The 23,489-nt window shown below is 43.8% G+C and overlaps 1 protein-coding gene across 8 annotated transcripts in view; it reads right to left on the bottom strand.

Annotated features, from left to right (window-relative positions):
- The window catches only part of Meis2 (Meis homeobox 2), a 205,819-nt gene that overhangs the window by 6,341 nt on the left and 175,989 nt on the right, over positions 1-23,489 (bottom strand). The gene's annotated exons all lie outside the window — the stretch shown is intronic.

Here is a 23,489-nt window from a genome sequence, read left to right on the forward strand (position 1 = left end):
GTAGTAAGTGCTGGGCCCGAAGACTTCTGGTCTTGGGGCAACTCCTGCAGCTTAAGCCTCTAAAGTTAGGGGTCACTCAGAGGTCAGTGCCAGCTGGGGGCGGCCTTTGCAGCCAAAGCAGGGACACCCAGGGCAGTGGATAAGCTAACTGCCAACCATAAACTCAGCCACCTTTCAACCCGCTCAAAAGCCAGCCTCAGGTCCACATGGTAGATATTAGGACCCGGGAAACGTTTTCAAATCAGGCGGTTGCTGACTCCCAGGAATGTGAGGAGCAGTGGTTATTTTGTCTCAGAAGCCTGGATCTAATTTTGTTGAAAATCCAAAAATAAGTGCCTACTTCATGTTACTTTAATGTTTAATAATGCCCATCAAATATTCATGTACAAACAGAGTAAGACAATAAGAAATCTCCTTTATTTCTGCAAATTTAATAAAAACAAAACAATTTTCTACCATTTGCGAGTTACCCTTGTCCCTGTGCTTTTAATGATGGTATTCCCCCACACTACGGACTTCTGGGAAAGATTCAGTGGCCCTGTATGAGGCAAGGGAGGGGCTGGGGGTAGGGAGCACACAGCTAGCTGGTCCTGCAGAACTGCTTTCTATTGATAACATTTGTTGGTCAGCATCTCTCCTTTCAAATCTTAAGCATATGGGGGACTTAATGATCAATCCATCCACATGGGGCCTCAGGCAGGACCTGAAAGTCCATTCTCTGAGGAATTCTCGAGGGTTGGCAGTAAGTCCCTTGGAGGAGGACAGTGAGCTCACATAGCCTCCTTTGAGTTCTCTGGGAAGAATCCAGTCGGGCTGATGAAAAACAGTCAGGAGAAAACCAAAGGAGCCCTCTGCATGTGCTGTTGGCGACACAATGAAGGAGCTTCTCTAGTACTTAAGAAAGGGTGTCCCAGTTGTCAAAAGTGTTCCACCCCTTGGCTTTTGGGGAGGGAAGTGCTGGCTACTGTAAGCACAGTTAGCTGAAAAAGGAGAGTTGAAGCTTCGTCTTTATCCCCTCTGTCCCCTGAAATGTTGCTGACCCAGTCACAAAGACTTCGTGAAGCAACTGGTTAAAAGAGTTTATCTGAGGCCTAGGAGGGCCGGCTTCTACTCTCTCCCTCTAGGGGCTCACAGGTTCAGTTAAGACAAGAGAAGCCAAGAGCAGGTTCCTTTGGGTCTGTCTCCACATTTCTGATAGAGAGGGGCAGCTTCTCCTTTTCAGTTGCTGCCAATCCTGTCGAGTGGTGGGTTGTTGTTTTGTTTTTGTTTTCTCCTGTAGGTCAACCTTTTAGGAGAAACAAATTGCTGCCGACCCTTCTAAGTTTCCTCCTTTTTATTCCTTTATTATTTACATCTGGAGAGTGCTCCCTTATTTATGCCTTCTCTCTGCTGTTCCCGCAAACACTCCCACCCTTGCCGAGCTGCAAGGCGTCCCGGTTCTTAGTTCTCAGCAGGAGAACTTCACACTGTCTCAAACAAATAATTACCAGGAAGGTTAGAGGTTCACTCAAAGGTCATTTCTTTGGATACTCATCAGAATGTTTACACTGGTAAAAATGGGGATCCTCTCAAAAGGTTCTTCAATGGGGGTGATCCAACAAAGCTGGACATTTAAAAAAAAAAGCATTCTGTGTGCTAGCGGGTCTTTATAGACGGGCTGAACTTGGCAATGCCACTCCGGCCTCACATTTTCAGCTAGTTTCCATGGCATGGACAGGATGTTCACTAGCAGTTACGGCAATGGCCTTTCTTTGCTCACTGCTCCTAGGAAGGCTTGAAAGAAAGAAGCCCCTACAGGTTTCACAGGGCGGGGAGGGTTTTCACAGAGGGTCACAGAGACTTTACTGTCTCACGAGGGCTCCACACAGCCTCTGTGAAGCTTTATTCTTAGTGCTTTTGGTCCCCAGTACTGTTTCATAATTCCAATGCATTCTTCCAAATCATACAGGATTTGGAAAACATATGGGCCCCTGTTTTTGCTGTTGTTGTTTTCTTTTTCTTTTTTTCCTCTCCAGAAATCTCTGAACATAAAACTCCTGCCAACTGTCAACTGCCCTAATCTCGGAATAGTTTATTAACGCCATAGATGTTATTAAAATTAATAATGTGCTCACTTTAATAAAAATTGTGATCTTAAAAATTAAAATGACAAATCTCTTTTTCCCTCATGCTGATGACCCATAGGGCACCACCTTTTAGAAAATACTCTCACGAATTCAAAATGGAGCCATTTAATTCAGAGATGAAAAAAAAAATCAAATGAGAAATGATTTTTTATTTTGTTAATTCCCAATATGAACTTCCATATATAGTCTTTCCCTAAATGATTTGACATAAATCCTTTCCACTTCCTCTGATTATATTTTAAGAATGACCTTTCCTTTCTGCGGATAGTCAACATAATATCAAGTTTTGATTTTACTTAAACTCTGAAGCAGCAAAGTTGAAAAATCAACTCATCTCCAGTCATTCAAGGCCAGAGCTTCATTCATATGGAAAAATGCAACTTCCTGCTTCAAAGACAAAAGACTCATCTTTAAAAGGCTCAAAAGGTTTCTTGGATATTAAATGGGTCTCACGAAATAACATTTTGATGAGTTAAGTGTAAATGAATCAGACACATATGGATTAAGTTATCCCTGCATTTCACACGGGTTTAAAAAATAAGGGGAAAAGAGGGTCTTGGCAAAAAACATTTTGGACTTTGCCAAACCCAAAACATTTGAAAAATTGCTGAAGACATCCAAGTAACCAAAATGCAGCAAGCTGCACCCAACTTTAATGAAAACCCCCACAAGTTATTTCCAATCCAAAGACTGTTAGGTTTTTCATCTGTATCTGATATTTAAGAAGAAAGAAGGAAAGAAAGAAAGGAAGAAAGAAAAAAGAAAGAAAGAAAAGGAGGAAGAAAGAGACAACAAGAAACACAACTCGCCAAGTTTTAGTCACCCTGGCATGGTTTTGAAGTTGCAGACATACAATATACTTCTTTATTAGTACAATTTAACCCTGGTATAAAGTCTCCTTAGATATTCAACAGCTTTTTAAAACTGAATTTTGTACAACTTGTGTGGAAAATGTGTTAATAAATCTAGTGCTTTCTCCAGATTTCCCTTAGAAAAAATTTCATTAGCCTCATTGTGACTTTTTTTAAGGACTACAGATAATTGAATTAGTGACTCCCTAGGGGGTGAGTACCCCAAACTACACTAGTTCTATTGATTTGTATTGAGCATGAAGTTAGTGCCCAGGCTCACACAAAAGCTTCGAAGAGAGTCTCCTGAGACTATTTGCATCTCTAAATTTTACTTAACTAGAAAATGCATTAGTATGTGTAATCCTTCAAACTTATATACCGAGACTCTTAGCTTAAAATAACTTAATTATAGAAATAAATTCAGTGACTTTCCAAGAATCAGGAGGCTTTTCTAAGTCAACTTAGAAATAATAATAACAACAACAACAACAGCAGCAAACAGACCCTCAGAAGAGTCAAAGGGATGGACTCCAGACAGCAAAAGTCACAGAAGCCCACCTGATTCTTGCTGGAGAGACCTTCTAGAGACCACCAGCCACCTCAAAGAAAACCCAACAATTTGAGCTTTGCATGCTCCCCCCACCAACCCCTGCCCCCTGAAATCTGACCACTGCATCCTCTTTTCAAGAGTTTCACTCCAAAGCGTAGCTCAGGCTGATGGGAGTAGACTCAGGTGTCATTCTGGATTGGAAGGTGATTCCCCCACCCCTTTTAAATGGCTGCTAAATCCCTTCTTTCTGGTTCACTAACTTCTTGCCACACCTGGTAACCCACTCCTCCGGGCAGGAGCATTCCTTTGTGGGAGAGCACAGGCCTCTCTCCCTGAGCCCACCCACTTGGAAAGCAGCCAGCCCTGAACACTCTCAGGGTAGCGGGATTTGAAGCCTTTCCTTGGATTGGTGTTGTCAAGGAAGAGGCTTGAACTGTTGACAAGGGATCAGATCAATTTGGAAAAGGTGTGGTGGGGAGCTTGGTGAAAGGGGCCCAGTGAAAACACACAAAAAGGCTCTACTTTGGCTGGCTGCAGGGATTGCCTACCAGCGCGCTCCTGCTTGGGATTTCCGTGGCGTTTCAACCTTGGGAAATCATTCAGTTAGGTTTGTTTAATATGAAAAAATAAACAAACAAAACAAGTTTTATTCTGTGTTCTGGTCTCCGGTTGAACGAGTGAGTTAGACGGGTTTAACGCTGTCTAACAAGGACTTGGACTTGAGAATGACTGAATCCCACTGTACATCCAAGGTGTTCAGACATGGAATCTTTGCCCAATGACAACTTTGAGCAAAGTGAGGTAAATGAATGAGATTCATACACGACTTGAGGACGCATTCACAGATCATAACTAATGTCCTTGCGCTCCGGTGTAATTATAATTGGATAGAATGTTAGATTTTCCCACACCTGTAAAAACATGGGAAATAAATACTCATACCCTTACAATATGAAAACATGATCTTAGCGTGGAAGCACGAAGACGCTGGAGCCTTATGAATTTGCCTGGAGTGGAGAGACTGCTCCTGCTGACACGCGAAAGGCCCAGGGCAAAGTTATCAAGTGGGTGACAGTTCATTTCCCTAAATGTCTGTTGTGGGTTTCCAGCCGCTTTATCTAATGCTCCCCTGAAGTCGCAAACACCCATACAGCTTATTCACTAAAACACTCAACTTTGGTCACAGTCCTCAAAGAAAGACAACAAGCCAGGGGTCTGTGTTCCTTATCACTTCCCCACCTCCCTTTCCTTCCTATCTACCAGCTGGGGGAGGGTTGGGTGAGCCTGGGATGTTTCCAGGACTGACAGCCATAGTGTGTATGTGTGAGGTTCTTTGAGAACTGCCTAGTATATAGTAAGGGCTCATGAATGCTAATGTCACAACGCAGCTAATCAAGATTCCTAAAAAGTTCTGTTCCCTTACAGTTGATAATTAAGAATAGAGCTAGGCGGTGGGGGCACACACCTTTAATCCCAGCACTCAGAAAGTAGAGATGGTCGGATCTCTGAGAGTTCGAGGCCAGCCTAGTCTACAGAGCGAGTTCCAGGAAAGGCTCCAAAGCTACACAGAGAACCCCACCTTGAAAAACAAAACAAAACAAACCAAACAAACAAACAACCCCTCCCCCAAAAAACCCAAATACCCCTCAACCAAAGAATGGATAAGGAAGATGTGGAGTACTACACAGCAGAAAAAATGACAAGATCTTGAAATTTGCAGGCAAATGGATGGAGCTAGAAAACATCATTTTGAGTGAGGTAACCCAGAAAGACCATTATCACATGTACTCACTCATAAGTGGTTTTTTAAATATAAAGCAAAGAAAACCAGTCTATAATTCACAATCCCTGAGAACCCAGACAACAATGAGGACCCTAACAGAGACATACATGGATCTATTTATTCTACATGGGAAGTAGAAAAAGACAAGATCTCCTGAGTAAATTATGAGCATGGGGACCATGAGAGAGGGTTGAAAGAGTGGGGAGAGGAAGGGAGGGGAGCAGAGAAAAAATGTATAGCTCAATAAAAATCAATAACCCCCCCCCCAAAAAAAAGAGGAAAAAAAAAGGAAAAAGATAGATGGGTTGACTACTAAAAATATGCATACTGGACCGATAACAGAATGACAATGTCATCTGTAACATGTGCCCATGTGGTAGGGTCTTTCTAGAGACCAGACTTTCATGTAAACACGCAACTTTGTGTGTGTGTATATGTGTGCGCGCGCGTGTGTGTATGTTGGTGGTGTATTTGTGTGTGTTTATGTGTGTGTATATTTGTGTGTTGTGTGTGTGTTTGTGTGCAAATGTATGTACATGTGCACATGTGTGTGTTGGTGTCTCTGTGTGTATGTGTGTGATTTTAGACACCAGTGAAGCATCTGTCTGCAGGTGTGGTTGCAGAGTGGGCTCATCTTCGAGCACATCCTCTTAGTGACTTTCTAGCTCCTCCCCACTCTTGAATTCCCTGGCCCAGCAGCTTCCAGGCCACCTCCAGAGTGTTAGCGGTACAGAAGCACCACAGCGCCGCACCCAGCACTACTGTTCCCAGATCTGCATTTGAGAAGTTCTCTGGGTGACCTCTGCACTTTAAGTTGTTGAAGTCTTGCAGTAAGAGCCATCAGACGACATCTTAGTGCTCTGCCTAAGAACAGAAAGTTGCAAAGTTCAAGTTTTAATTGTGACTCTCGTGGCCGCAAACATTGCCTCCACTAGCCTCTTTAAGTACCGCAAATCTAAAGAGTCTTTTAATCACTTGCCTTGGGTAACAAACAATGTATAATAATTTGATTCCTTTTACTCCATCTGTGTCTCTTAAAGTAAAAGCTGGGACAATGAAATGTCTGTGTGGAAATTGTCAACAGAGGGTCTTTCAGGGACCAGAGAGGACGGCCGGCACACTCCTGTTTCACCTTTCCATCTACCTCTGTCCTTTCTGAATTGCAATAATACATATGGTTCTTCTCTATTAGGAAAAAAAATGTTAAAGGTGATGGATAAAATTGGGCATCATATCTAACGAGATTTATATGGACAACTGTAGGTTTTTTATTTAATAAAAGTATCTGAGGAATTTCCCTTTACACAGGGAATTATCTTCGATTTCGTTCCGAATGCTCAGCACCATTCCATCGGCACACTCACACCCAGCGGCACGTCACAAAGCATCCGAGGAGGTCCCGACGCCGAAGCCCTGATACTCCTACGGAATGCTGTTGGGTTACTCATGTGTGGCTATTTATCATGTATTCTAAAGGCGATCTTTCAGAGCTACTTGAAAGCAAGGGAGGAGAAAACACTTGAACTTCCTTAGCTATTCATATCTAGAATCTACCCTCTTAAAGATAAAACGCTAAGTCAATAGACATAAGCTATAGCATATTACCTCATCCCGTCCATGATTTATTGCAGATGGAAATCAACAAGAAACTGAATTACTTCGAACGTTTTACTACTGACATTAAAACTCCAGATTTGAATACCTACACACCTAAGAATGGTTCTGAAAACCACTTTCGTCAGACACGGAACATAGATCTATAACTTCATTCAACTCCACCAGCCCTACAAAGAAACGGTGATCGTTTTTAAAATGGCCAGCTCCCAGCTCCCGGCCACTTCAGCCATCTAGCAGATTGGGCTTTGAAACCTCTGCCATCTCCCCTGGTGATCAGTTACCCCATTCACAGCCATTTCCCATTATGTTCCAAACCTGCGCTAATTTCCACTAAGACCTGATCCCAACACATCTTCTAGCTTTAAAAATAATTTTGGCCTTCATGATCCCGTTTGACTGAGCGTCATCTCAGATTCTTCTCCTCCATGGATGTCACCTAAGAATTAACTGGCCCAAAAATGCACCACGCTGTTTAGCAATTATATATCCGAGCTGTAGGACAAGGTCAAGGTGCACTCACGCGTCCTGTGCTATGGAGAGGTCTCTGATTAGCTTGTCATCTGCTCGGAAGAAGATGTAGGCTGATTCTCTCATACAGTGGAGCGGGCCAGCTGTTAGCTGCCTGTCAAGCCCTCAAGTGGACAAGAAGTCCAGGAGCAAAAATGTCATTCCTTTGATCTGGCAAGGAGCAGCTGCTGATTTATAGAGTGGGACTTTGTTCTTCCGTTCTATTTTACTTTCTTTCCTAAGGCAGAACCACAAAATCCAGGAGAAAAAAAAAAGTGCCGTTCCCAGCAACATCAACAAGCCCTGACAACTACAACCGGGTTTTCTTGGCCCTAACAAAGCTCTCAGGCATCTCCTTTGACGCTCACCTTTCCCCCTCCCCTTCCCCCCACCTTCACCATTTTTTTTTTTTTGCAAGCGGTAGTTATTGTTTAATTCAGCTTCTGTAAATGGAATGGACTGTGGCCAGCAAGCCTGGGGCATAAACACACCTGTATGAAAGAAGCCTTATTGTAGCAACCCTCTACAAGCAAGCTCACATGAACCACATGTTCCTGGGTTCAGAAAGAAGGCTCCGTTTTTTCCTGACAGCAAGTTTTATTCTAACTGAGCTTCTGTTTTTGATGTCACCAACCTGTGATGACCACATCTAAACCTTTCCTTCTGCAACGGCATTATACTCTTTTAATCAAAGAGTATAATTCCCCATCTGAGAGCAAAGAGATCCATCAAAAATGCTTATCCACTGTCTATAATATCAATCATCGAAAGCTGACTTAAAGTCCAGAAAGGCTTTAGCAAATGCAATATCCAAGATGCCATAATGGTGATTTCATTACTACTGATTTATAATGACATGCGTTTCCTTGAGTACCCTATAAGGGAAAAAAAAAAAGTCAACAACATGTGCATTTTCTTGCTGAGAACTGAACTGGTTGCAAATGTCTGATTTTGTTTTCCACAGTAACCCTGCCCAGCCGGAAGTACCCATCAGCTGAGTGGACTAGCAGCTGAGCGGGACACGGACTAGCAGCACGGAGAAGTCCTTATGACTGTCAGCTGTGCATCAATGAGAAGCAAGCAGCCCTTTGGGCAGCCACATGTGTATGTGCACGTGGGTGCGTGCACACCGCTCCTGTACATGTGTCTGGGAATACACACACCGCGCCTGTACATGTGCCTGGCAATGAACTTTGCCAGGGACAAATTCATTAACACCTCCATAGATTTTTCTGTGCTGCTCCAGAGGGACATGAAAAAAAAAAAAAGGTGCAGATAGAGATTTATTTTTGTTAATTCTCGGCTACATATATACCTGTTCCTTTAAAGGTTCAAGGGGCTGTTACTAACATGGAGAGGAGAAGGCGGTGGTTCGCTTTCAGTGGGGCCCTGTTTCAGAGCCCTTCCTCCCCCTCCTGTCTTGTGTTCAGAGGGAGTGGGGATTTATTTAGCTTGATTTCTGACTTTATCCTTTGACCAATCGAAATGAGCCGAGCACTAGCTTTCTCCTTCTTGAGATTCTTATACAGCAGCTGTGTCCTCTATGAGTGGGTTGTGTCCCAGTCACTGGCTCTGTGGCTGGGGAGCTGAAAACCCGCCTAGCACTGTACCTGCTCGTCTCTTTTCAGTCCTGAAACAATTAGTGGGAATAATTTCAAGGGTCATAAAAATCTGTACATGTGTCACCATCGATAAGCCGTCCGCAGTCTGCTGTTATCCCAAACCAAATCTAATGACATATGGACGACGTATGTAAATATAGCTAAATATTTGAAAATGCAAACCATGCCTTTCGAGATTTCTATTCTTCATATACATGTAAACGAACCGAAAAAAGTCACCATTTTGAGAGCACACACTAGTTAATATAAATAACAGTCTATACCCAGTCAATTAGTGCAACGGAGTCAAAAAGACATGAAGAGAGGTTGGTCACCAGGCATGGCAGTGCACAGATACCTGTAGTGCAAGCACTGGAGAGGCAGAAGCAGGAGGACAGCCAATTTCAAACCAGCTTGGGCTACATAGTGAGCTCAAGGATAGCAAGGGGCAGCAGAGCAAGGCAACAACTAAGATCTGGGGGTGGGATATAGAACACTTGCAGAGGAGCTGGAGAGATGGCTCAGCAGTTAAGGACATTGACTGCTCTTCCAGAGGACCCAGGTTCAATTCCCAGCACCCACATGGCAGCTCACACTGTCTGTAACTCCAAGATCTGACACCTTCACACAGACATACGATCAGGCAGAACACCAATGCACATAAAGCAAAAATAAATAATTTAAAAATACAAAAAGAACACTTTGAGTGCTTACTGAGTGTGGGCAAGGCCTAGTTCTCCAGCACCAGAAGAACAGAGGCTAAGCAAACTCTTGGAAGAGAAGAGTCGAACCAGTTTGAAAGAACATTTAAAACCAAAATCAAACAAATGGAAGGAAGGAAGATGTCCACTCCACCAGGACTGCCCTGGTTTGAGAAGCAGGAAGGACAACTGACGTGAGAGTGGCTGACAGTTTCTTCTGGTTTCTGGGGGAACCTGGTGGCAATTTACAAGCAGGCAGCATGGGGTTCTTCAGAGCTAACAGGAAACCCTGAAATTCTTTAGTGGGGAAGTGAGACAATAGACCACCTGAGGAAAACCTTTTCCGATGGCCAGGTAGAGGATGAACTGAATGGGATTGATGAGAACAGAGCAGCTGAGAGGGCTCAACACACTTGGGCAGGGCAGGGAGGAAGAGGAAATGAAGTGGACTCCAATAAGGTTCTGGTGATGAAACTGGGGAGCCTTTGACTTTTAGAACGACTTCCGCGTTGGGCTTTTTCCTTGGCGGAAGGTTACATCAAAGGCACTAGGACGGTGACTCTGGAAACCCGTGTTTGCTATGTCAAAACTGCTAATTAGCTTTTCGATTCCTATTTATTGCAGTAGAGTGAGCCGCACCGGGTTTCTAGATGACTTGGCAGTGACGCTCTAAGCTGAGAAGTTAGGGGACACTCAAGGACAAAGAAAGCGTGAACTCTGAAAACAAGTGACTGCTTCAAAATGGCCTCTCCTATTCATAGTTATTAAACGAGGACTAGTCTAGATCTCAACCAGTACTAAACTTAAAAACACTACCTTTTCATGCACCTCTGGCTTTGACAAAGTCCTCCATCTGATCCTGTTGGCCTGGCAACTGTAACTAAAAGCTTGCGGACAATGGCCTTATTTCTAGGTGGTCTAGCTTGCTCATTTTGAGTTCTGAGATGATCTGTGTGAACCGATTTAGAAGCTGACGACAATCACACGCGTATCAGTCACACTGTGCCTTAAACTTAGCAAGAGTGATTCTAGTGATGGCATTTATCGGAGGTCTTAAATGAAGTGCACACACACACACACACACACACACACACAGGCGAGTGCACACATACACTGTACTTTTAAGCAACTGCATAAGATAATCAAGGGCAGGTTTTCTCTAGGTGCTGACAAGTAATTTAGAAGAGAATTGATGGGACCGGGTGTTACGTTTAAAAGGGACTCCATTAAGGGTGATGGTGTCCAAATTGTGTCCTTCTCACAAACCATATTTTTCTTTTTAAATGGGCTTTTAAGGTGAAAGACGCAGCACTTCAGCAGACTTCTAGGTGTGGAGACAAAGGGTTCACAAGTCTCCATTCTTCAACCCGGGCCAAATCGCCCCCGGGGACCTATGCTCTAAAGCCCTGGGGGGAGGGTGCTATGCATGTGAATGCCCCCACCAGAGTTTTCCTTGGCTTCAGGGGATCCTTTTTCTAGAGCAGCAGGGGATGTTTTAGAAGACCAGACCCGCCTGCCAGAAGCCTTTGGAGGGACCAGGCTCTCAGCCCCCTTTCCTTTCTCCTGCTGGCTTAAAAGAGAAAGAATTTTGCAGCGGACACATTCGAAAGGTGGCAACATTCTTGGGGCCGTTTATCAATACCACTTCTTTCTTTAAGCCCGTGGCTTGGTCTCTTGTTTGGGAGGCTGAGATTTTAGCACTTTTAAAGGGAACCATAAGTGAGAAATCTCCCAGGTGTTAAACTTTAGAGTGGCTTCAACCCAAAATGGGGGCGGGGAGGCGGGGGGGGGGAGTAACGACAAGAGTAAAACACAGAAAGTCAAGTGCTATTATGGAAAAGAGCCATCAAATAAAGCATCGTAAATATGCATACAAGTAACACTCCTCCTACTTAAACCGGTGCTATTTAACCGCTTTATACTTCCATTCAACTTGTCAATAGGGGTTAAAATCAAAAATTTAAAACAAAAAATTTTACTAGTTACTTTCAACAAACTCCATACAACCAAAAATGATATTTAAAATATTACAAAACATAATTTTATCACGAAGCAAAAATTTTATTCACAGACACATGCCTTAATGCCCTCATATACATGATGTGCAAACATCAAAGGTTAGTTTCTAAGTCAAATTTCCGGAGTACCTTTTCTTAAGAAGAAATGAAACATCTTTTGCTTAAATTGACACCCAGGTAGCCTCCTGTGTCTTGGACAGAGATATTTCAGAAAGCGTTTTCAATGGGATGGTATTATTGCCCACAAATTTTTTAGCATCATCCCGTAATCATAAAAGACATAAAATATATCTTTATAAACCACAAGAGACCTAGCAAACCAGAGGTTATGCTGTGGCTGCTTTACTCCTTAAATATTTTAGCTTTAAACGGTTAGTTAGTGGATCCGCTCCCCAACTGCCATTTACAGAGAAAAGGAGACATCAACCTTTGGTTCTAAAGTTCCATCTAGAGCTTTAGGTGCAAACTAGATGTATGACGGTTCGAGAGGATTTTTAGAGTCTATCCAGGCTCCACATCTCTTAGTAAAATTCCCAGTGCGGTTTAATGCAATTTTCACAGATGAAAACACTGGTGTTTGAATGGTCTCCGTCTTCATGGAAATAGCCGTAACATCACCGCTTATTAACAGCGAAATAATTTAGTGCCGAAGTGGTTTGAAATGTCATAGATTTTTTTTTAATCATTCGATATACAAATAGTCCAAGATTATTTCAGAAGTTTAAAGTTAATATGCTAAGTAGCTAGGGTCATACTATTCCTTCCATCTGGGGATGGTCTTCCTTCTGGAGCCTTCTGGTCCAGGCATCACTGGGAATTCTTGCCAGACCTCTTTGGGGTAACTTTGGTGCATAATCTGATTAAGAAACATTTCCTGGGACTAGGAATTGGTTCCTTTGCCTGCCACAGTGCAAGGCCAAGGCTGAAGTTTGGATTTTTAGCATCCAAGCCAGGTGAGGCTATGTTCTGCTATCTGTCCAGTGCTGAAAGCAGAAACAGAAGGATCTCAGGGATTTGCTGACTACCTAGTATAGGCTCAGTAACAAAACATTACGGTAGGCAGCAACAGAGAAAGATTCACAACCTCTGGCCTCTGTATATGAGTGCACATAGATACAAATGCAAACACTTGTGTGCACGTGCGCGCGCGCGCGCGCGCACACACACACACACACACACACACACACACACCCTCAGTCATTAGCAAACAGGCTCCCTGAAGAATTTGTTCAGTGCAATGACCACAATTGACCTGTCTGGTTTTCACCTAGTTGATCTTACAGAGAGCATATTTTAGCTCTTTGCTATCGACACCGTCTCGACTATCCCCAATAAAATGTTTGGTGAATCAACAACTAAATGAGCAAATGGAAAGACGGTTTCTTCCCTAGGAAATAATTTAGAATTGACAATGGAAGAACCATTAGGGAATCTCTTGTCATTTTTTTTCGCAAGTGGCATAGCTCAATTCCTGAAGAACAATGTGCCCTAGAGCAGGGCAGAGATAAGATGAGACATAATTCCAGCTTCCTGGTTCTGCTCTAATGAGTGTCACCTAACTTAGTACAAGGTGTGACTCTACCTGGACAGCAGACAGACAGGGGAAGGACTTCTCTGGCAGAAATAGAGTCTCTTGCTCTGCCAGGTTCGGGGTGTGTGCGTGTGTGCATGCGTGCGTGTGTGCATGTGTGTGTGATATGCATAGCATGAGATAGAACTGGAGTGGGATGTCACCATTGTGCTGGACTGCAGTGGGGAAGATGGATTAAACACTGGGGTCCAGAAGGATCTGTGAGTGTGTATTCTGGGGTGAGGGGCAGGAAACAAGAATGGGGAAAGCAGGAAGAAAGGAAGATTTGAGATGGAGAAAAGAAAGGAAATCTATTTTTCCCCCGATTATATCCTTTTAAGGATTTCCCCCCCATTTATGTTTGGAGGAACACTGGTGCCAAACGAAGAGTCCCAGGTCAAATCCTATGGGATAACGGACACTAAGGTAACAAGAGGTAGGGGTGTTTTTGTTTCTGCTGTGAGTTACATCATGGCTCTTCGCAATTGATTAACACTTCCTAAAAGGGGATGAGAGTTACCAATCAATTCATAACAGGCTCCAGGGATTTTCAGGGGTGCTAGGGTTCCAAGCTATTGAAATAAACCACGGCATTCTAATATCCAGTGAAAACTGCGCTTCAAAGCCATTCATCAACCTGAAAGTAGGATTTGTACCTTCCCTGAGTCAGACTCCTATGTTCAGGCACTGACCGGCCTTGGGTTCTATACCCACCCCTTCTTGAACTCCTCCCAGTGAACAAAGCCTGCGAGCGTCCCAGCAGACCCCAGGAACACACTGACTGAACAGGCTCCTTAGAACTTCCCAGGGTGACTTGAAGATGAGGGAATGATTTTAGTCAAGGATATTTTCTCTATGTTTTCATTTTTGACTCACTTAATAATTTTAAGTTATCATTAGATACTTTGCTATGCCTACATTTTTATTTCACAATAACTATTAGAAACCAACCAATAAACCAAACAAACCTTAAGTATAAGATACATAGTATAGGGCTAGTGAGATGGGTTGGAGGGTAAGCCTAAGGCTTGCCACCAAGCCCGATAACCTGAGGTCTATCCTCAGAACCCACACGGTAAACAGAGAGTATTGATTCTCATGTTATTTCTGACTTCACAATGCGCCTCTCCTCATGCAAAATAAAGAACTGTAAAATGTTAAAATATTTTTAAAAGATACACTATGTATTCTATACAATACATACAATATTATTATATAAAATAGATACACTCTATATACTTAAGTATTTATATATATGTATATAGACACACATATATATTCCTTCTGCAATACTGCCTGCAATTTTATTATTCAGATTTGTGAAGGGTTGTGGCCAGCTGACGCTAATATATATATATATATATATATATATATATATATATATATATATTGTGTTGGGCCATTCACTTGTGAGTCAGCTAGGATGAGGCAGGAAGCATGGTGGAGGATGTTACAGGGGAAGGAGAACAGAGAAGGTCAGAGAGATGGGGAGTGAGGATGGGTTGCTTTGGATAATGTACTTCAATGTACACCCAAGGCTCGCTGGCCCCCACCACCCTCCAATCAATTCCACTTTCTTGTTTACAGATCCTCCATGTACAAAATTAGCTTTTACTTATAGTGGTGTTAAACACCACCTGCCTGCCCTCTGAACCCCGATATTCTGGGATGAGGTCAATGTGGCGAAGGGCCCTGGCTCTATAGGCAATCCTGTCATTCAGGCTAACAGCAGTGATTCACTCACAGGAGGCAAAAATGACTCAATTGTTGGGCTTATTGACTCCAGGGAGCACGGCTACTCTATCATTACTGTGGAGTGCAAACACCCTGAGCTCTGTTTTGGTCCACTTAAAATTACTATTTGCTGTGAAGGATTGGCAAAGCAATTCTTAAAATGATGGGGGTGAAAGTCAGGCAAGCGCCATTACGGGCTTTTCCTTCCGTTTAAGCAGAAGTAAGCATTCTAAGAGTCTCCAAGCCTGACCCACTTGTTTAACCTTTTTTTCGCTTTGCTGTATTAACATATATTAACCAGCTATAGAAGCCCTAGGAGGGATAAAAACCTCATGACCAAATTATGGTTCCATTTTCATGGGTAACCTCTCCTTGGGTAGAAATTAAACCCCAATATAAATACATTTTTAGGTCTACACAAAATTGAGGAGGAATGCCAAAAAAACAGTAGCCACGGAACAGTCCTGCAAAGGCCACGGCAACTATGGCGTGGTCGGAGAAATTGCACACGAGAGGACCTATTGGAAAAACCAAATAAATTTAATTAAATAAGATACAAGATGATTTTCCCATGTCTTATCTACTCCCCTTGGTTAATATCCATGACATACTGATGCTGTATAATTGCTCCTCTGGCATGCTGCAGCTCAGAGCCGTAATGAGCTGCCTCCGCACAAAGGCAGTGAGAGCGCTTTCCCTACAGAGTTATCTTCTCAATTATTTATACTTGCTACACTTCCACATAATGGCAGTTTTAAAATCAAACAAACAAAGCAAAGCGTACAATAAAGGAAGGGGACAAGAAGGAGCAGGGACCTTTTTCCTTTCTTTCTTGAACACCAGAAGGGACGGGCGAGCCAACTGAATTTGGATCCCAGGAAAGTCTCAGGGGTCCAGCAAGCAGATGACATCAAAGCGTTCAGACTGCCACCTTGGTGAGGCTTGAGCAGCTCTGCAGACATGTGTGGCTTTTAATCTGTCGTATGGAAACATGGAGGAATGCAAACTTTATTCCTCCCCTCCCTAAGTTTGTGAAAATTCCTTGCTCAGAAGATTTGCCCCTCACCTGCCCCTCTCCCCATTCCAGGAAAAGAAAAGGTGCTACAATTGTCAAAATGACGACACTATGGACTGAAAATGGCGTTCAGTTACAGTCACCCCTCAGGAGGTGGAGGGGGTCAGTCTTTCTCAAGCCCGTTGTGTGTCTACTGTCCACACCGGGCCTTTGGCCTCTCACTGTAAAACCTACAGACATGAGAAAGCCAGGCTGAATCACAGCCAGGCCCCCTATAGAAGGGAGAAATTACACTGAGAGAACAGTTAAGAGTAAACTGTAATCTGTAATGGTATGTCTTCCACTCCCTGCGTGTGCCTGTTTGTGGCGTACAGAGGACAGCATCCAGGATCTTCCTTAATCATTTCTCTAACTCATTTCTTGAGACAAGCTCTTTTTTCTTTTAATTTCATTTGCTATGATGATGATGTGTGACTGTATGTGGGGTGTGTGTGTGTGTACACTTGTGGAGGTCCGAGGACAACTTTTGGTAGTTAGTTGGGTCTGGGAATCAAACTCAGGTCATCAGGTTTGCGGGCTAGGTCTCTTTTCTCAGCTGTAGCATCTCAGCTGCCCTGAGACAGAGTCTGTCACCGACCCAGGACCTCAATGATTTGGCTAGACCTAGTGGCCAGCGAGCCCCAGGATTCTCCTGTCTCTACTTTCCCAGAACCGGATTCCGGTGAATCAGTTTCTGGTTTAGGTTTTTTGTTTTGTTTTGTTTTTTGGCAAGAACTTTCCTGCGGGCACCATGCCCCCAGCCCTCTAATGTTGCCATGCTGATTAGTTTTGGACTCTAGAATGAGCTGTTTACTGTGTTTGTGAAGCTGTGCCTACTGGGTTTCTAGCAAGTAGTTCTCAGTGTAGATGTCCACTCGCTGGCAGCTGGTGTGACTTCCCTAGTTAACCCAGAGATGTGACTGAGAAGAAGCTTGTAATCCATTAAATTAATTAACTTATTCTTATTTTGACACTTATTTTATTTTTGTGTATGTGCACATGGTATATGTGGTCATGTGTATGTAGATGTGTGCACTTGCACAGGTATGTGCACCCATGCTTGTGAACTCATGGAGGCCAGAGCAGGCAGCGTGGGTCTTCCTCTGTCACTCTTGGCCTGGTAATTTTGAGGTAGGGTCTCTTCCTGCATCTTAAGCTTGGGCTTCTCGACTTATCCGGCAGCCAGGAAGCCCCAGAGATCCTCCTACGTCCACCCTACACAGCTCTGGGGCTGCAGATGTACAAGAGATCAAGCTAGACTCTGAGAAGAAGCTATTTGAAAAAGGTAAGCTTAAACTCAACCAGATGCATAGTTGGATCTACATGAAATCAGCATCTAGTTTAATGTTCTCTGTTAAAGTATTATTAAAGTTCTGGCTTTAGGAAACAGCTAATACTGTCTTTCTTCTGAAACAGTCACCCTACCAGCAGACAGTCACAGACACACCTGTGCCTGAAGCTATCATTCGCAAAGCCAGTGAATACAGATGTTGTGCAGTCTACTAGCTATTTCCAGATGTGTGTGTGTGATGTGTGCACATGAGCGTGTGCACCATGTGTGTCAGTGTCTTCTTCCATTGCTCTCTACCCTATCCTTTAAGACAGGCTCTCACACTCATCCAAGTCCACCATTTTGGCTAGGCTGGGCTAGGGTAGGAGCCCCTAGGGTCTGCCTGTCTCCACTCTCCAACACTGGGGTTCGATGGATGAAGAGTCAAATCCACTTTCTCCTATGGGTGTCAGGTATTCAAGCTTAGTTCTTATACTTGCCCAGCAATGCTCTTAACCCACCGAGCCACCTCCGCACCCCTTCAAAATACTGTGAAAACAACAACGTCCTTAACAAAAGTAGCATTCCTAAAAGATTAGCTAAGACAAGCATAATTTAAAACCCCTCCTAGCATGTTCCACCTGTTCACACGCACATATATTGAATGGGCTCACATACAGACTCATTGGTAGACTGCATGACTTTAAGTCTTTCTTGATTTGACAAACTCAGGGAAAATCAAAATCTTGAGAGATTCACGCCACCCCTCACCAAGTACAGACAGAGGTGCTGTTGTGAGAGGGATCAGCAAGGAGAAGAGAAACCACAATGACCCACAACCCAGCTAGGTCATTGGGGGCCGCCATCTTGTCCTGCTTGGCCAAGCTATCAGTCTGGCCACTTACTGCCACAATGAGCTTGTCTCAGCTACAGAGTACTAGGGCTGGGCCACACTGAGTTCACTGCTTTCTGTCAGAGTGACTGATTGGCAGTATGGTGAGATCTGAGGGATGGTAATCTTGCAGTTATGGACTCAATTTTGTTACCAGTTTGAAAGCTGGTGACTCCTACTGGTCACGGGCCTAGTGGTATAGGCCTGCTAATTCCACTTACCCAGGAAACTGTGGTAGAACTATCGAAAGTTCAAGGTTATCCTAGGGAACTTAGTACAACTGTCTCAGAATAAATAGGAAAAAGAAAGCTCGTGCTGGGCATGGTGCTGCCTTCTTGGAATCCCAGTATCCGGGAAGCAGAAGTAGGAAAATAAGGAATTAAATGCCAGTACCTATATAAACAGTTTGAGGTCAGTCTGGATTACACAAGACTTTATTTCAAAACAAACCGACCCATGAAAAACAAACTAATCAAAACAGCAACAATAACAACTAAAGTGGGTTGGGGGTGTAGTTCAGAGGTAGGGGGGTTGCCTAGGATATATGAGGACCAGGTTCAAACCCTAGTTACCCTGCCTTTCAAAGTCTGTCCGCAATGCTTCTGACATTTTGACCTTTAACACAGAGGATGATCTTCCCATGTAGATGTGAACTGGGTGACAGGTGACGGCAAAGGGACGCAGCTGATGAGACCCACCACCCCGCCACCGCCTCGCCCCTGCGGTCAGAGGACTCAAAGCAAAGCCTGTTGGACACGGACAAACAACCGAGTGAACAAAAACATTCAGCAAGCATATTCTGCGGCGTTTATAACATACTGACTAATGAGTAGTTAAATGTTGGGTGTAGAGGAAGACCTGGGTTCCTTTGTAGTCTTAAACATTTAGAAAGGTCCAGAAGAGAGGTCTCAGATTCTGGGAATAGATACTGGTATATTTTAAAGGCAGTGAACCCCAATTTAAAAACTGGCAAACTATAGCTTTGAGGTAACTTGCTTGTGAGGCACTTGAAGGGCAGAACTCAAGCTGGGTATGGTGGGATATGCCTGTAGTCGCAGTACTTGGGAGGCAGAGGTAGGATATGAGATTCCAGTCCAGCCTTGGCTTCATAGCGAACTTCAGGTCAGTGTGGGCTACATTATTAATTCCAGGCCAGCCTGACTCAAAACAACAAAAATCAGAAATAGACACAGCAAAACAAAAGAGGGAAACCCAAGACCGGAGTAGACAGACTCAGGTTGGTTTTCATTTCTATGAGGGCTCCTGCTGTCCGGCAGTGATTTGCCCAAAAGGCATGTGACCCTGAACTACCAGGATACCTAAGAAACCACAACCCCTGCTTACCCCAACTCTCCCCAACCCTGGCAACACACTCTCTCTTAGTAGACCAGCCAGTTAATCAGACATTAAAGGAACCCACAAATCTCCACGAGTGGCTGCGCAGAACGAAAAGAAAGATGTGGGAAGGAAGGAATCATTGTTAGAAACTGCTTGAGCCAAGGGAGTTCAAAGGGCAAATAAAATGGAAGATGGCGGTTGAGGCCAACCAACCAACCATCCACCAAGCCAACCAATCAAACACACAGATATTCTGGAGTAAGGGCTGGCATCTCTCCCCTTCCCTCCGAGCACCGTGTATTGGAGTCTATGTCTCTGCTCACAGCAGGATATGGCTTTGGCTTACCCTGGACAGGTGCAGATCTGATAAGAGGTTTGGCACACACTCCAAGCCTCGTTTACAATCTGTTTTGCAACTTCCCTTTCTATATAAACATTGTCCAACAACTTCTAACAAAAAAAAAAAGTCGTGTTTACTTGTCCTGTTTCTAAGATTTCCCCCACCCGCTTCTTCTTCTAAATGTTCCCTCAGGATGCTGTCTTGCAAACTAGAAAAAGCTTGGATTTCAGCTCTGGTCTCCAAGGTATTCTAGTGTTCAGCGGGGCCGTGTGCTGGGAGGGAAGCGCTCTACCTTACTGATTTAATTAACAGGATTCTTTTCATTATTGTGGGGATTTAGTTTCTTCTTGCCTTTCAGTGTTTGGGAAACACTGATTTATGTTTTATATTTTGAAGGGAAATTTATTGTTCTTTGACAGCTGAGGCTCTTAAATCCCTGGCACCAAAGGGACCCTGGGGAGGTGTCACAGTTGCCTAGCCTTGCCTACCTCCACGCAGTCATCTCAAGGGCTCCCCTCTAGAAATGAGGAGCACCATCAGCTGTTCGGCGCCCAGCCCACTGCACCCCCAGCTGATCATTACACCAGCAGGGGTTGGCCCATTCCCATTTGTGAACGGTGGCATTAGTAGGTTGATCAGTAACTGCGACTCACTGATGCGCCGGAAGGCAGACACAGCCCATGAATTCGGGAACTCCGCTTAAACTCTTGGTGAAGTGGAGCCTGATGAATTGTTAGGATGTGCTCTGCTTAGGATGAGGGTATGGCCGAGGTGGAGATCATGGTAAATTTTCTAAATATGAGCATACACAGGGAGATGGTAAAAATAAAACCATGGAAATTAGCACTGTTTGGCATGGATACCCATCACAATTTTCCTTCCTTTCTTCCTTCCTTCCTTCCTTCCTTCCTTCCTTCCTTCCTTCCTTCCTTCCAGTATCCATCAAACTCTGACTTCGAAAAGAAAAACTACCATGTTCAGTGAAAACTTACGAAGGCATGTAGCTAACTCCCGGTTCAGGTGTCAGTTCGCGGCTGTCATTACGTGGTTCTCCATCTTTTCGGAGGCATTCTTCATGCATTACTTTCATTCCTAGTCTCATCACAGACCTTTCTTGAGCTATACGATGAATGGGGTATATACACTGGTGCATATTCTTATTTGATTTTCCACAAAGCCCAAGCAAGTGAGTGGTGTTCATTGCTGTTTGCCAGCCAGTGAAACTGAATGTTCACAAAATCCAATCCCGTGGCTCAGTTTTCGGTCAGTGGCTACTACAGCGGGCTCTGGTGCAAGCACACACAAGGCTGAAGTCTAGCAAACGGGGAGTGACAGCAGCCATGTTTCTTTTAGCTGGCATTCCTCAGGGAGGTGGGGCAACGGAGCCACCTTTTACACCAACCCTGTGGCTCAGGGCCTTGGTAAGACTCCCCTTCTAAGGAAATTATAGACTAGAATTTTTATCATATCTAAATGCATAAGCCATTCTAAGGTAAAGTCTAGAAGAAACAGAAAGAGCATGTAATTCTATAGCAGTTTGGGATTTCAAATCTTCAAAAGAAATTAACATGGGAGCATGGTTCAGCCTGGCGAGAAATTCATAACCATAAAATCTACCTTCCATTCTGAACCCGAGGACCAGCTCCAAGCTAATGTTCTTGTTGTTTAGTTCTGTTGTTATAGGAGAATTGTGATTTTGAAATGTGAATTATCTTTATTGATTTGGCCTGTGTACAAAAATTCAAAGAATAATTTTGTCTTAGAAATTCAGGCTTCTCTCTTGTTAATTTGTTTGTTTGAGACATGGTTTCTCTGTGTAGACCAGGCTGACCTCAAACCCATAGAGATCTGCCTGATTCTGCCCTCCAAATGCTGGAATTGAAGGTGTGTGTCACCACCGCCCAGCTGAAATTCAGGCCAGCTTCTTAAAATTTCCCACAAAGACCAACTTTTATCACCAGTCTTACTTTAGGTAAAATGTCACGTAGGAGGCACCAAACCATTTTCATGCTGAAAACGGCTGAAAGAATTTCAGGTCAGTGAGAAGGGAGGGCAGAGAACAGAAGACACACATGGCTGTGAGCAGGCACAGGCAACACAGTTCCTTATGGGGCAGCTGTAGCATGGTATCATCTCCCCGCCTCCCTCACCAGTACAGAACACACTACGAGTCCCATTATCACGATGTGCGTGGTACGTTCTCCTTCAGATGATCTTGATTCTTCGGGTTCATTGCCTCTACCTTATTAATAGTCTTTGATTGCTTGTAGAAATTCTAGAAGGCACGACACTTGATCCCTTTGAGCAAATATTTATTCAGCGTCTGCTGCCTCCTTGGCAGTTCACTCGGGTCTTCTTAGGGGAGCGCATAAAAGGAGACCTTGTATGAGAGGCCGCGCTTGCAAAGGGAAGGAAAACCACTAACTCTGAGATGAACTTCACGTTCTCTAAGTCTCTACGCTTAGTTGGAAACACAGGATGCACTAACCCATCCATCGGCCTAGTTATGTGATGAGAGAAAGAGATAGGAAGAACACAGGTTTGGAAATGCACATCTGAACTCAGCTGATGGCCCTTATGGTACGGTTTGGGACAAGCTCTTTAACGCATAAGTGTCTAAATCACTTTAGCTGCAAAATGAGAATCACGAGAACTGCTTCAAAGCTTTGACCTGAATATGGACTGTGAAGGCCAATTTGCATTGTAAAGCATCACGCCAGTACCTGAGAATTACAGGGCAGCATTGGAGCCCTCCTGCGGAGACAGTCCTCCAGACACTCTGACAGTGAACCAACGGAACGGCATCGCTCGACCTGTTCCAATGCTATAAGAGCGCCAGTGTGTAGGCAGAGGGTGAAGATAACATGGATGGGAAGGGAAGGGTGGAGGGAACCTTGAAGGAGTCTGATGGCAGGAAATAGGATGCACAGGAGGGAAGAGATCTCAGATTGAGGAGACCTCTTAACCTACAGGTCAAACAAAAGTTCCGGGCTTATGTGGCCCTGGGCTGAAGCCAGGAGGTAAATGTGAATCCTTTTACAGCTTCTTAGCTTTGCAACTTCTCTGATTCACCGTTTCTCCGCTGCAGATGAGACATGATATTTAGTTCATACACTTTTTTTGGTAAGGATTTCATTATTAGCCACGCAATTGGAGGATATTTGAAAGATTATAAAGTTTGATGAATTTTTTTAAACCTCGAAAGAGCGAACAGGAGAGTCTTCAATATTGCTAAAAGAACCCTGAGTAGTGCCTGGTTATCAGCTAGCAATCCATTTGGGGCACTTAGTTCTGCTGCCGCTTGAACACTGGAGAGCAAGTTTCAGAATATATATTTGTGTTATTTGTTTTCATTTCATATTTTATCTACAATGTCCCACTGGAATGGAGCGACTAGACTGTCATGGGAAAGTAATAAGTGAGCCACCTGAATTTAAAGGCCCTTTGTTCAGTCCTGTCTTTCAAGGTACTGTTTTTCTTCCCACACTGGCCTGGATAGACATAAATACAGTGAGTGGACCTTTTGTTTACAGCTCA

This window comes from Microtus oregoni, unplaced genomic scaffold (genome assembly GCF_018167655.1).
Source record: "Microtus oregoni isolate MIOR12 unplaced genomic scaffold, Mior012 000031F_ref0000149, whole genome shotgun sequence".
Lineage (NCBI taxonomy): Eukaryota > Metazoa > Chordata > Mammalia > Rodentia > Cricetidae > Microtus > Microtus oregoni.